The sequence below is a fragment of the Cryptomeria japonica genome, chromosome 2, assembly GCF_030272615.1.
Source record: "Cryptomeria japonica chromosome 2, Sugi_1.0, whole genome shotgun sequence".
NCBI lineage: Eukaryota > Viridiplantae > Streptophyta > Pinopsida > Cupressales > Cupressaceae > Cryptomeria > Cryptomeria japonica.
This window is the reverse complement of record NC_081406.1, coordinates 318,403,976-318,417,671: the sequence shown is the minus strand read 5'-3', so window position 1 is coordinate 318,417,671 and position 13,696 is coordinate 318,403,976.

The following is a 13,696-nucleotide window of genomic DNA, read 5'->3' as shown; positions in this document are numbered from 1 at the left end:
TATGCTCTATCGGTGTTTTCTGTCCTTGTACTAGTGCCTCTGATATTTCCTTCCTCAGAGATGCTAGATAGTCCAGTCTTGGACTTAGTCTTAATCTCAGATTCTTAGCCTTGTTTTTTATTCTCTCCTCTTCTCTCTCTAGCTTCAGTAATTCTTCCTCAAAACCAGTTAACTTTTGCTCAAAAACTAATAATGTATCAGATGAATTAATAAAATTATCAGCAAGTTTATTTATTTCTTCTTGTACCTTGCTCATTTTCTTGTTTATGTCAAGTGTTAAAAAGTTTCTCTTACAAGTGTCTTTGTACAAAGTTTTGAACTCCTTGGGTGTGCTACACAGTTCCGGTAGAAGTGTGTCAAACTGCCTTGTACACTTCTTTATTTGTTCCTCAAAGAATTTATGTTTTTCCTTTTCTAACCTCTCTTTGAATGCTTCATCCTTTATTTGTTCAACTGTCACTGTGTTGTTAGTAATGTACTTAGACAAAGTGTCGAGTTGGCTCAATGAATCCTTATTATCTACATTGCATTTTGGAGCTATCATCTTCAAAACTGGAATTGTGTCATCTATAGCTTTATATGCCTGTGAACTGCAATCTGTTATTTTCTTAATGGAGTCCAAAAGAACTTCAGTTACATTTGTTGATTTAAATCCTTCAGTTGAAGAGCTAACATTCTGAATTTTGTCGGTGGGAGTAATATCCTTGCTTGTACTGACCTCTGGTAGGTCAGTCTATGTTTCCATTTCCTTAAGAAAAGGTTTTTGTTGTTCTCCTGTTGCCAGTGGCACTATTTCCACATGAACCTGTTGTTGTTCCGGAGCCTGTTGCTCCGCTTTTCTCTCTATTTGTTGATCTGTTGGAGTCTCTATTTTCCCATCTGTCAGTTTACCTTCAGTTTTATCAATGTTTATAGCTACCGGTGGCTCACTAGCCATATCTGTGTTACCAGTTGTGTCCTTGTCTATCATAATGTTGACCTTTTGAGTATCAACATCAACTGTGTATAAGACCTTAGGATTAGGATTTGTATCCTCTATATCCATACTCTCATCTACCAGTTGATCTTTAGTTGTTGTTACCGATGGAGTAATCAGAGGCGGTGGGGATAAGTTATCTCTTATTTTGATACTAGGAGGTCCACCAACCTTTCCTTTACCTTTGTCCTTGTCTTCTGATATACTTTTATTGGTTTAGGGTTTTTGTATTCTTCCCATTTTTCCTTCTCAACAAGGAATATATCCCATGCATTTTCAGTTTCTTCTGCAACCTCATTTACTCTTCCAACCATTAGTGCAATATGTCTGTGTGCAGTAGAAAATACTTACTGGTTGGCTTCTACAATTAGATCATCTATCTCCTTCGGTGAGTTAACTGGGTAAACAACAAGTAATTTTTCAATTTTAATTTTCTTGTCAAGCTCTATAACAAATTGTCTTCTTGCTTCCAGTCTCTTGAATAGTTCATCTGGTACTTCATCTACAATTTGCATCAAAAACTTCTTGTAGATATCCAAGTGTAAAATAACATTGTTTTCAACCTTTTCTTTATCATCAACTGATAGTGAGTCATATAGTTTGTTGATGTTTTTAAGTTTTCCTTCTTCTATGATTTCATCCAATAGTCTGTCAATCGAAGAAATATTTTGTCGAGTCCTTTTCTTTGGTGTCAACTTTTTCTTCTTAGGAGTAGATTTCTTGACCGAGGGCCTTATTGCCTGTTGTTTTTGCTTGGTTCTTCTAGGTGAAGGAATGGATACTGGTGAAGGTTGTCTTTTCCTCACAACTCTTTTAAATTCAGTTGGCATGTCACTTTTTGAAGAAGTTGCTACTGGTGAAAGGTGAGTTTCTGGTTGTTGTGCCTGTAACTCATCTTCAGTGATACCGGTTTGTTTCAGTACATCTTCTTTGATAGCCTTAGCCTGCCTTGAACCTCTTCTCACAGTTGCTTCAACTTTCTTTACTCTCTTCTTAGATTGAATTTGGCTTTCAATGGTCTCAGCACTACCAAATACCTCTTCCTTGGGTTCCTTGGGTTCCTTGGGTGCTTCCAGAAGGGCTTTTGCATATGTTTCAATGATGTGATCATCGGTCTCATAACCCATCTCAGTAACCCAAATTGTTCTTGGGATAACTGCTTCCATCCAAATCTCGTCCTTTTTAATCACAAAACATATATCATCTTTGTATTTGTTAACAATTTCCTATGACAGACTGACTCTTTTGTTCATTTTGGCCTTTAGTGCTTGAAAATAGTCATCAATATTCTTTTGTTTGCTTTCACCCATGTTGTTCAATAAGTTAGATAATTGTTTGCCTACTGGTATGTCAAATCCAAGGTTCTTATTACCTATATCGGGCACCTGTTTGGTTATATGTAGCATTAAACATACAAGTAAGTTACCAAATCTGAATGTCCCTTTCTTATCCTTCTTGATCTTTCCCAGATTATCAATAAGTTCATCCTTTAACCATTCACATACATCAATTTTCACATTATCTTTAACCATATCATGAGCACTTTTTATGCATAAGCTGGAAACTGAGTTTAGTTTGTTTGCATGTGTTACTTTGTAACCTAGAATCATGCTAATGAATCTCACATTTATGTCACTTACATCATTCACCCTTAAAGACCTTTTGTCGGATGTTGCACCTATTAGGTTCATTACCAGGTCATTTGAGACCTTCTTTGTTTTGTTTGGTCTCTTACTGGTGGAAGGTAACCCTATTATAGCTTTCACAGCTTCCTTTGTAATTTTATGAACCGAATCTAACCAAAAGAATGCACCATGTACCCTGCTCAATACTATCCTAATAACTTCCTTAGGAAAGTCTGGAATGCAGAGGATCTCAATGAATCCTAGGGTTTCAACAATTTTGTGTTCAGGTTTTACATTTCCGGAGTCATCACATATGACAGTCTTGTACATGTTTTTGACTTCCTCATCACCTAATTCTTCTATGTGGCAATGGATATACATTCTACGGTCTTCTGCAAAAACAACTCCTTTGGGGATTTGAGAAAATGCACCAATATTATCATCCTTTTTAGCTATCTCGGGAACTAACTAAAATACGAGCCTAGGGCATTTAATTACCTCAACTACAGTAGGGTTTGCTATGAATTCAGGTACAAAAAAGGATGCCATGATTATAAATACCTCTTTGGAAAGATTGATTGTTGAACTAATTTACCTCTTTGCTCGAAATGCCTTAGCTTTGGAAATTTCACGCTCTTTGAATGTTTGAATGCTCGGTTAAGTGAAATGGAGCCAAAAATACTAATTTATAATGTCAAACTGCCAACTACCACATTTAATGCTTGTTGGTTAAGTAATCACTTAACGTAACTGCCGGTATAGAAGTAGTTTCAACTTCTTACCATCAACCGAGGGAATAATAGCATATGATTGCCAAACCCTCAAATAAATTTCTTCAATTTGATGAAGAGACTCCTGCCCATGGAGTGCTACTCTGTTCTGCCGGTGGAGTGTTGCTCGGTTCTACTGGTGGAGGAGTATTCCCAACACCATTCAGTTTTGATTTCCTGATCCATTGTTTTGAGAATTCCTGCTTAACTTCTTCAACTTTTTCTTTTCCTTTCAAACTAGGACCTTTGTTGTCTACCGGTGGTGCCTTGCTTCTGCAAAATTTTGCAATATGTCCAATCTTGTTACAAGCATAACAAGTCACATTATTTTTCTGAATAGCCTTTCCATAACCTATGCTGGTTTATGTTCTACATTGATTAGATAAGTGTCCAAATCTTCCGCAAACATAACATCTTACATTCATTCTGCAATTCTTAGAGTTATGACCAACTTTGTTGCATTTAGAACATTGACCAGTGGGTGCACTGGTATTCTGATAGTTTGGAGATCTACATTGATTTTCTCTATGACCATACTTGTTACAGTTAAAGCATTTTCCATTGAATTTATAAGTAGTAGGTTGTCTTACTGGTTTGCTATGATCCTGTGTGTTTGCGGTACCAGAGCTTTCACCAACTTCAAAGCCAATTCCACAAGTGTCACCTTTAGGTTTTTGATTCTTCAGCAACTTACCAAGTTCTTCTGAGCTTTTCTTGAATTTCTCTTTATGTTGATTTGCTTTATCTAGTTCTCTTTCTAAGACTTCTTTCTGCCTCATCAGTTCATTTGAGTCATTCTGTGTGTGCTTCAGATCTGTCTTCAACAAATCATTTTCATAGCTAAGTGTTGTGTTCTCATTTGCAGCATCACTTAGTCTTCTAGTCAAATCTTCTTCATTCTTCTTTCTATCTTCAATTTCTTTACAGAATCTCATAGTCATATCTTGCATCTCATTCTTTGTTGTCATGTTCTCTTGCTTCAACTTGTTTATCATATCATTAAGGGTTTCTTTTTCATCATTCTCATTTTGCATCTTTTCACAAAGTTCTCTTCTCTTGTTTCTTGAAATAGTAAGATTTTCTTGAAGTGCTTGAATGATATCCTGAGCAGCCTTTAGATCATCTTTAAGTTTGATATTTTTCAATTTTTCCACATCATAGTCTGAGAGAGCTCCTTCAAGTTGCTTCATCAAGTTTTCCATCTCTACCGGTGTCAAGATCTTCCTGAAGTTGTTAGGCTTTTGAAAATAGAGGACCAGGCTCTGATACCAATTGTTAGGATTCCCACAGATACTGAGAGGGGGGGACGGTGAATCATTATCTTACTGGTTATAAGATTTTCTTAACTTAAAACATGTAGAGCATATTAATACTATGTACCGGTAAACAGAAAGTAATGCAATAAACAGAGACAAAAGTGACCACATGAAAAACACACCATAACACAATATTTTAACGAGGAAACCCGGTGTGGGAAAAACCTCGGTGGGATTTGTGACCCACAATATTTGCTTACTGGCCAATAAGAGAATATTACTACTATGAGAGGGGCCTGCACATGCAGGAAGGCCAAGTGCCTAGAACTCACTGCTCAAATACAAAATAGGAAGTCTCACTGACTTACAAAATGGATTATATAAATCCAGTGTCTTGTACTGCTTCAAAATAGCATCTATAATGCCAGATCCAGTATCGGTTTCTGCTCTGCTTCTTACATAAACCCTCAACTATATTTCACATAATAGGTCTGCCTTATTTCACCTAATTATATTCCTCTCTCAATTACAAAATGTTCTACAATGATCTCTCTTATATAAGAGTCATTTTACAACTTGCCAAGTCGGGTTACAATGATTTTACAATAATAAACAAAATATCTTAATAACAAAATTGCTGTCGGCTTTTGTGCCGGTATGCTTCCTTTCACTGCTGGTGCCGGTGGTCTGAGTGTTGGTGTAGAATCTAACTTTGCTAGTGCTGGTGGATTGCCTTGCCGGTGTCATAGGATTGTAAGGTTGCCATCAATGACAAAACCTTCAATCACCTACAATGTCTCATTGGAGTGTGAATATGCCAACACTTTTGTGCCTCATAATAGGGCAGCCTCTCCAAATGTAGATCTAGAAGCACTAATGAAAGACTTAGAAAAGAGATTGAAGATTACAAATACCAGCATGGATGGCTACAATATAGAACCGGTACTTTCAGTAGTTTCTCTCCCTCCATCACTAAAACAGCTGGGCAAGCCATCAGAGGCTATGAGAACACAAACTTCAGCTCTGAATACCAGATATGATGGTCTCTTTGTACAGTCTTCTACCTCATTGGTGGATGAAATAGAAGAAGATGTTGTTCTTAACTGGCTCTTTAAGGAAGATAGTCAAAATGAGGAGGTACGACATTGTGAGATTTCCTCAAACCAATATGGTCCTAGATACAAAATGATTCAACGCATGGGGTACTTAGGTACTAGTCCTTTTGGCAAACAAAAAGAAGGTATTACTGAACCAATTCAGCTACAAACCAAATCCACAAATGATAAGGCTGGACTGGGTTACAATCTGAAAAAGACATCAAATCAAAAACATGTTTCTAAGTCTAAGTGGCAGAAAAGAATATCGCCTTTAACATTATAGGAAGTAGACACTCAACAAACAAAAGCAGAGTGTAGAAAAGAGAAAGAGGAATCAGTAGTCAAGAAAGAAGAAACAGTCAGTGTTCAAGCTTTGATGGTATCAGCGACAATAATACAGGAAGTTGAGGTCCCTGAAGATATAAGAGATGAAGTAGTAAGAATCAAAGAATTGTTTGCACCACTAAAAGTTCCAGTCACATATACTAGCAGACAACAAGTAGACGATTCAGAGACCGATTCAAACGAGTATGAATGGGGTCCTGACAACCTCTCAAACACATCCACTACAGAAACTCCAGAAGAGTCTAGCGGTGTCATAGATAATACTCAAGAGCTAATGCACATAAAACTAGAGAAAGAAATACAGGAAATTAGACAAAAGAGACAAGCAAATTATGAACAATGACTGAAAGAAGGAAGAATACCAAAAAGCTTCTCATCTATGTACCCCTATCCTAAAATAGAACAAATCAGGTATAGCACTACACAAGAAGAGTTGGAAGCTACAAAACAAGAACTAGTTATCAGTCCAGAAGAAGCTGAATGGAGTAGGAGACAACAAATCACAGAAACATCAAGATCATGTCAACAGGTGTGTCAGATACAAATGACAAATGAACCACAACATGAAGAAACTTGCAACATTAAAGATGTTGGTATTGATACCATACAAATGCTTACTAAATCACTTGAAGAAGACTCAGAAACTTCACCTGATGACTCTAATGACAGTCCTATTCAGGATAATATCTACTCAGCCTCAAATTCTCAATCATCTGATACAAACAATGAAAATTTGTCTACTGATCTTATCGCCGTTAAACCACGATATGACATCCAGTCTGGCGTAGTGAACGATGTTACAAGTATGTCTATCGGATTAGATCAACTACATATTAACGTGAACTTTAATAATAATGATCTGACTCTTCCTGGTCTCGAGACACTTATGCAAGGTATCATTCTGGAAGTCGACTTTTTGATCCGCAACTATGAAAACAATACCGTGAATGCTCTTGAACCTATCCAAGATTTATCCTTAGTACATCCCAAATTGATTGACTGTACTTTACAAAACCAGCCCATGAGTATACCTACTTTTGCCAATGACTATACGCAAGCCTATTATCTCAATGCAGTTGAACCTATAAACTCTTCCACCAGTGAACAGAGTGAAAACATGACTGAAGCGGATATCAAGTATCTTAGTCGCAAAAATAGGAAAAATAAAAATAAAAGATCTAATGGCGAAAACCACATTGTGGCGGTGTCAGAATCTAAAAAAGAGAAAATAAAGGACGTCCCTAAAGGTGAAAACCTCTCTAAGGCGCCTGAAGGTGAGATACTTGATATATTGCCAAGTCATTTCAGGAAAGGTCCTCCATATTGATCGAGCCAACTCAGCCAATGAACATTGGGAGTCAAGAGACACCACACATCATTCATGTAGCTCAATCACTATCAGTAGAAGAATTGAAGGAGTTCACTCAGCTATTCTTAGAAAAGAAAATAAACTTTGCATGGACGTATCCTAATATGCCAGGCTTGGATCCTGATCTCATTATGCACCATCTTTCAATTACACAAGGAGTAAAAATAGCTAAGCAAAAACTCCGTAAGATGCACCCAAATGTAGCACTATTAGTCCAGGCTGAACTAGAAAAATTGCTCAAAGCTAGATTCATCAGAGCTATAGATTATGTCGAATGGATTTCAAACATAGTACATGTGTCAAAGGCAAACAAGTCTATCAAAGTTTGTACTAACTTCAGAGATCTTAACAAAGCATGTCCGAAGGACGACTTTCCATTACCAAATATTGATATGATAGTCGACATGACTGTTGGGTATGAAATGTACTAACTAATGGACGAATTCTCCAAATACAATCAAATCAAAATAGCTCATGGAGATCAAGAAAAGACAGCTTTCACCTGTGCATGGGGAACCTTTTGCTGGAATATCATGCCATTTGGGCTAAAGAACACAGGAGCAACCTATCAAAGAGCAGTTACAACCATCTTTCATGATATGTTGCATAAGAATATGGAAGATTATGTTGATGACACCTTAGTGAAGACTATGAAAAGATCAACGCATATTCAAGAGTTAGGTCCTATACTAGACAGAATGGAAAAGTTCCAACTCCGGTTAAATCCAAAGAAGTGTGCATTCGAAGTGACATCTGGTAAACTACTTGGCTACATTATTTCAAAGAAGGGAATCAAGGTTGATCCTGAGAAGGTTCAATCTATAATGGAAATGCCGCCTCCGAAGAACATCAGTCAAATGAGAAGTCTACAGGGATGTCTCCAATCCATCAGACGATTCATTTCTCAGCTAGCAGACAAAGCTCAACCTTTCACAAAGGTATTGAGAAAAGGAATAATATACAACTGGGATTAGCAGTGTGAACAACATCTTCATCAAATCAAAGAGTACCTGTCGAATCCACTGATATTGATGCCATCGATTCAGTGTAAACTGCTAATCTTATATATATCAGCAACTGATTCATCACTGGGGGCACTTCTGGCACAACAGGATGACAACAAAAAGGAACGAGCTATTTATTACATCAATAGGACATTGGTGTCTTGTAAAATGAACAACACTATAATAGAAAAAGCATTATTGGCGTTAGTCTTTGCATCACAAAAACTAAGGTACTACATGCTAGCACATTCAGTCAAGCTAGTGGCCAAAATTGATCCACTCAAGTATCTTCTCAATAAGGCAACACTTACAGGAAGATTGGAAAAATGGGTAATGATCCTTACAGAGTTTGACATTGAATATGTGGAACGCAAAGCCATAAAAGGATAGGTAATTGCTGATCAACTTGTTGAAGCTCCGCTTGAGGACACTCAACCGCTACATATAGAGTTCCCAGATGAATCTATAATGCACCTTACTCAACAACCTTGGAAAATGTTCTTTGATGGGTCCTTTACTCAAAATGGTTCAGGTGTTGGTTTATTATTCATTACTCCTCAGAAGTATTCAATCCCAAAGTCTTATAAGATTCTATTCCCTTGCACAAACAACATTGCAGAATATGAAGCTTTGGTGATGGTTAATCAAATCAATGATACATATCAGACTCGAAATGAGAAACTGATGCCTTACAAGAGGATGGTTGATGATCTTAAAAGGTATTTTGCTTTTGTATCATTCCAGCAGATTCCTAGGTCCACAAATAGAGCAACAGATGCTATGGCTACCTTGGCATCTATACCTAAGTTACAGGAGTCCAATTCTCACTTTGATTTCCTAGTGGAAGAGTTATATTACCCTTCTTATGATTCTCCTGAGACCCAAATAGTCTATTCTATTATTGGACATGACTCATCCCGATACAACCACATCTATTCCTATCTACAAGACCAAATTATCCCTGGAAATCTTACCTGAAATGAGAAAAGAAACCTAACTCGAAATGCTTCGCGGTATGTTATCATAGCTAACGATTTATTTAGACGAGGTTTGGACGGTACATTGCTTAGGTGTCTAGAAACTGAAGAATCTAAATGTGCATTATCAGAAGTCCATGAAGGTATTTGTGGATCTCATTCGAATGGTCTTACTTTAGCTCGGAAACTATTACAGGCTGGCTAATACTGGCTAGACATGGAAAAAGATGCCATCCAATTTGCTAAGATTTGTGAGAAATGTCAGCTTCATGGAAATCTCATACATGCCCCGGCAAGGGCCTCATATCATTTATAACACAATGGCCTTTTCAGCAATGGGTCTTTGATCTCATTGGTCAGATATATCCTGCTTCATCCAACGAACATAAATTCATCATAACTCTCACTGAGTATTTCACCAAGTGGGTAGAGGCAGTTTCGCTCATTAAAGCAACCAGTAAATAAGTCGCCTTGTTCATCCTAAACTATATCATCTGCAGGTATGGGATACCTTCGTCCATCGTGACTGATAATGGAGGACAGTTTAAGAATAAAGATCTGGATGAGCTTTGTGAGAAATTTAAAATAAAGCAACATTGGTCATCGGTATATTACCCTCAAGGTAATGGACAAGCCGAGGCGTCTAACAAAAACCTATTGACTATCTTGCATAGAACAATGAACAAATCTGAGAAGGATTGGCATCTGCAGCTCAATCCTGCACTATGGGCTTACAGAACAAGTATCAGAACACCTACTGGGGCTACACCTTTCTTTTTGGTGTATGGGTCCGAAGCAGTACTACCTATTGAAGTAGAAATACCATCTCTAAGAGTTTCTTTGCAAGGTCTTGTTACTAATGAAGATCATAGAATATCTAGATTGCAAGAGCTCGAATTGCTAGATGAGCGTCGACAAGTGGCATTTGATAATCTCAAAGTATATCAGAAGAGAATGTCTAGAGGATATAACAAGAAAGTTAGACAAAAAGAATTTTAGGTTGGTGACCTAGTTCTGAGAGAAAATCCAAAAAATCAACAGTTTCACGACAATAAAGGTCAGTTTGAACCCAACTGGCTGGGTCCCTACATTGTTACTGCAGTATTCAGCTCTGGTGCCAGTCAACTCTCAAACTCGGAAGGAGAACAACTCCATGAACCGATTAACACCATCCACTTGAAGAAATTCTTCGCTTAGCATTCTCCGTGCCACCAACTTGTACAGCTGGAAAAAGTCGTGAAAAAAAAATACAAAAAAAAAAGAAAAAGAAAAAAATACAAAAAAAGGAAAAATCATCAAAAGAAATAAAAAATAAAAGAGAGAAAATGCCTTGGTGAAAACCTGGTAAATAAGCACCTTGGTAAAAAAAAATGAATCTCTGCCAAGCAGGTGAAAACCTGGCAAACAGGTGCCTCTTGTACTCAAGCGCTCCATCTATCAACGCAACGTTGGCATTTCCCGCTTTCATGCATCTTTGCTTTCACTTGTACATATTTTTTAGTAACTTTTGTGACATCCTAGTTCATTGGAACCCTCATGACTTGAAACTGATCAACGTCCTAGTATTAGGTTACTTGACATAGCACATTACATATCCTAAGCAGTGTCAACCAAGTCATCTTTTCGTCAGTGAAACCTGGTCATCCACTCTAAGTCAATCACCTGTCTCCTAACTACCAAAGAGTTCTTTTATCACTAAGTAAACAAGCAAAATAACATAATGGAAAACAATCACTAAACAATTTGAGCTATGAATGAAAATTTTGTTTGTGTGTTGTCTTTTATATTGGTTTTCGATTATTATCCCTCTGAGTAACTCGAGGAAGTCTATTGTGACTAAGCGGAGCAAGGATTGGGGGCATAATATTTTCTTTGTTTTCTGCTTGTAGGAATGATCCCAATGATCTAGAAACATATAAATTAGCTGGGTGTCTATGATAACAGCCTTCACAACAAGGTGAAATCGCCTCACATACCTCGACTCCACTTATTTGTATGCTACGGGGAGGTCCATATCATTTCTTTGTCTGTTTTGAGGGAATTTCTTTATGATGCAATTCGGGTCCCTGCAAAATCTGTCCAAGGATATGAAAGAGAAAAGGGTCATTGCAGACAAGATAATTAATATTGCACATTTGAAAAAGAAAGGAACTCTAACTTGCCTGTTCTGTTTGTTATGCTCAGTGATGAATCTTAAGTATTTTAAATCTAGTGACTAGGTTTAGGATGCATTTTGCATATCATTTCGCATATCATTTTGCATATCATTTTGCATATCATTCTACATTTTTTTGAATTTAGAGTGATTTTGGTATGGTAATAATCTCTTTATCTTCTGAATGAGAGCTGAAAGCATCATTATTTCTTACGCTAAGCGGTCTATTTATCATCATTTCTTCGATCGAGTACTTGTGTTTTGAGATGTTTTAGCTGCATACATAACATTTAATATAGCTTCATACATTTCATTATTTACTCATCTGCATTCATCTTATTGCATAGAAATATGAAAATACTGCATTACTCATTACTCATACTCATTCATTCATTTGCATATGAAAAATAAATAAAAATAGACATTCATAATCATTTGCATTACATACATTCATATTGAAAAGAAATGCATACATATAGAATAAAGCATATAAAAGACATCTCATAAACGAATCAACACAAGTACGATGAAGTCAAATCGGATCTCATATATATATATATATATCATGTCAAGTCTAAGAGTACAAAATGATGTCGAATGACATATACAAAATCTCATCAGAGCAAGAATCGTATAGGCTACAAAAAATGGGTGTGTCTACAAAAAATATCTGAGCTACAAAAAGAAGTAATCTAGCTAGCACCCTCTCCCTCATCGCCTGGTGGAGGAGGAGCTTGATGCCCAGGATCCTAACGAGGTGGCTGAGCTCCCTATGATTGTGCCATATACTGCGAGTAGGGTATCACCTGTTGCGCAACAGGAACTGCGACACTATATGTTGCCACATAATAAGTTGCCCTACTACTCTGGAGAAGGACCTCCTGTCGTAAAGCCTCTATCTCTGCTCTCGACTCTGCCCTCAATGATGCGATCTGGCGATCACACTCGACCCTCACCTTAGCAAGCTGTCGGTCTCGCTCTGACAGTTGAGTCTAAGCCACTGTCAACTGTGACTGTAGCTTTGCAAGACATGCTCTTATTGATCGCCCTGCGTCAGTCCCCTGCTCACTCACAGGTTCTCCACCCCCATCTCCACCTGTAGTTCCACCCTTCTCATCCCGCCACTGCCGGACCTGTCTCGGAGCTATTCGCTCCTCCTCAGTCCCACCCAATCTCACTCCTACATGCCCTAGGGATCCACCCTCACCCCTCTGTTGTCCAACATCAGCTAGCACTCTGCTGCTGCTAGCACCAGGATCATCACCACTCCGTCATTGAGCCTCAGCTCTCTGTGCCTGTCCCTATCCCTGTGCCGGTGCGGGGGCATCATCCTCAACATCCTCAATATGAGGAGCCTGCTCTGTTGGATCTGTGAATCGAGGGAACGGATGCTGTTGAAACCAATCTCTATACTGGGGCAATACCCCTGCATCTGCCACATCATCCATATAATCCCACCTCAGGAGATGTAAACTAGTCATCTCCTGCATCGTCAAAGCATAGGACAACCATGGAGACCATCCCTATCTCTCCTCATCTGCATAATGTGCATACGCTATAAACTCTTGTGAGATCCCCTGAGGCCGGCCATACTGCCTCATCACTCGAGAAACGATGAATCGCTCCACAATGGTCTGTGATCTCTCGATAAGAGGGTACATAATAAAAAGGTCCCTGCGAACCATCCACCAGTCATCCCATGGCTCCAAGCCTCTATACGGTCTCCATTCAATGGCTATCAGGTCATCTAGCTGTCGTCTCCAAAAATATGTCTTGCCCAGATGGGGCTGCGTAATGTATCCGACATACCTATATATAATCGACTGCCTGAGCTCTCTATTGTCATCTACTATAGGCTAACAAACGGGAAGGTGCTCCCAAGCCCACACCTACAAAATATATACACCAGCGGCCATGCTCTGCCCATCTCTATACACGATCTCATGCATCTCTCGATACATGTGGGCCAATAAACACGAACCCCAGCCAAGTCTCTGAGGGGTCTCTATCAATCTCTCTAGCATCTGGCCCCATCCGCACTGGAAACCCTGCTGCCCTCTATCTGGCATTAGAAAATAGCCTATGAACCCTGGTAGAACACATGCCAGAGGATACTCCTCGT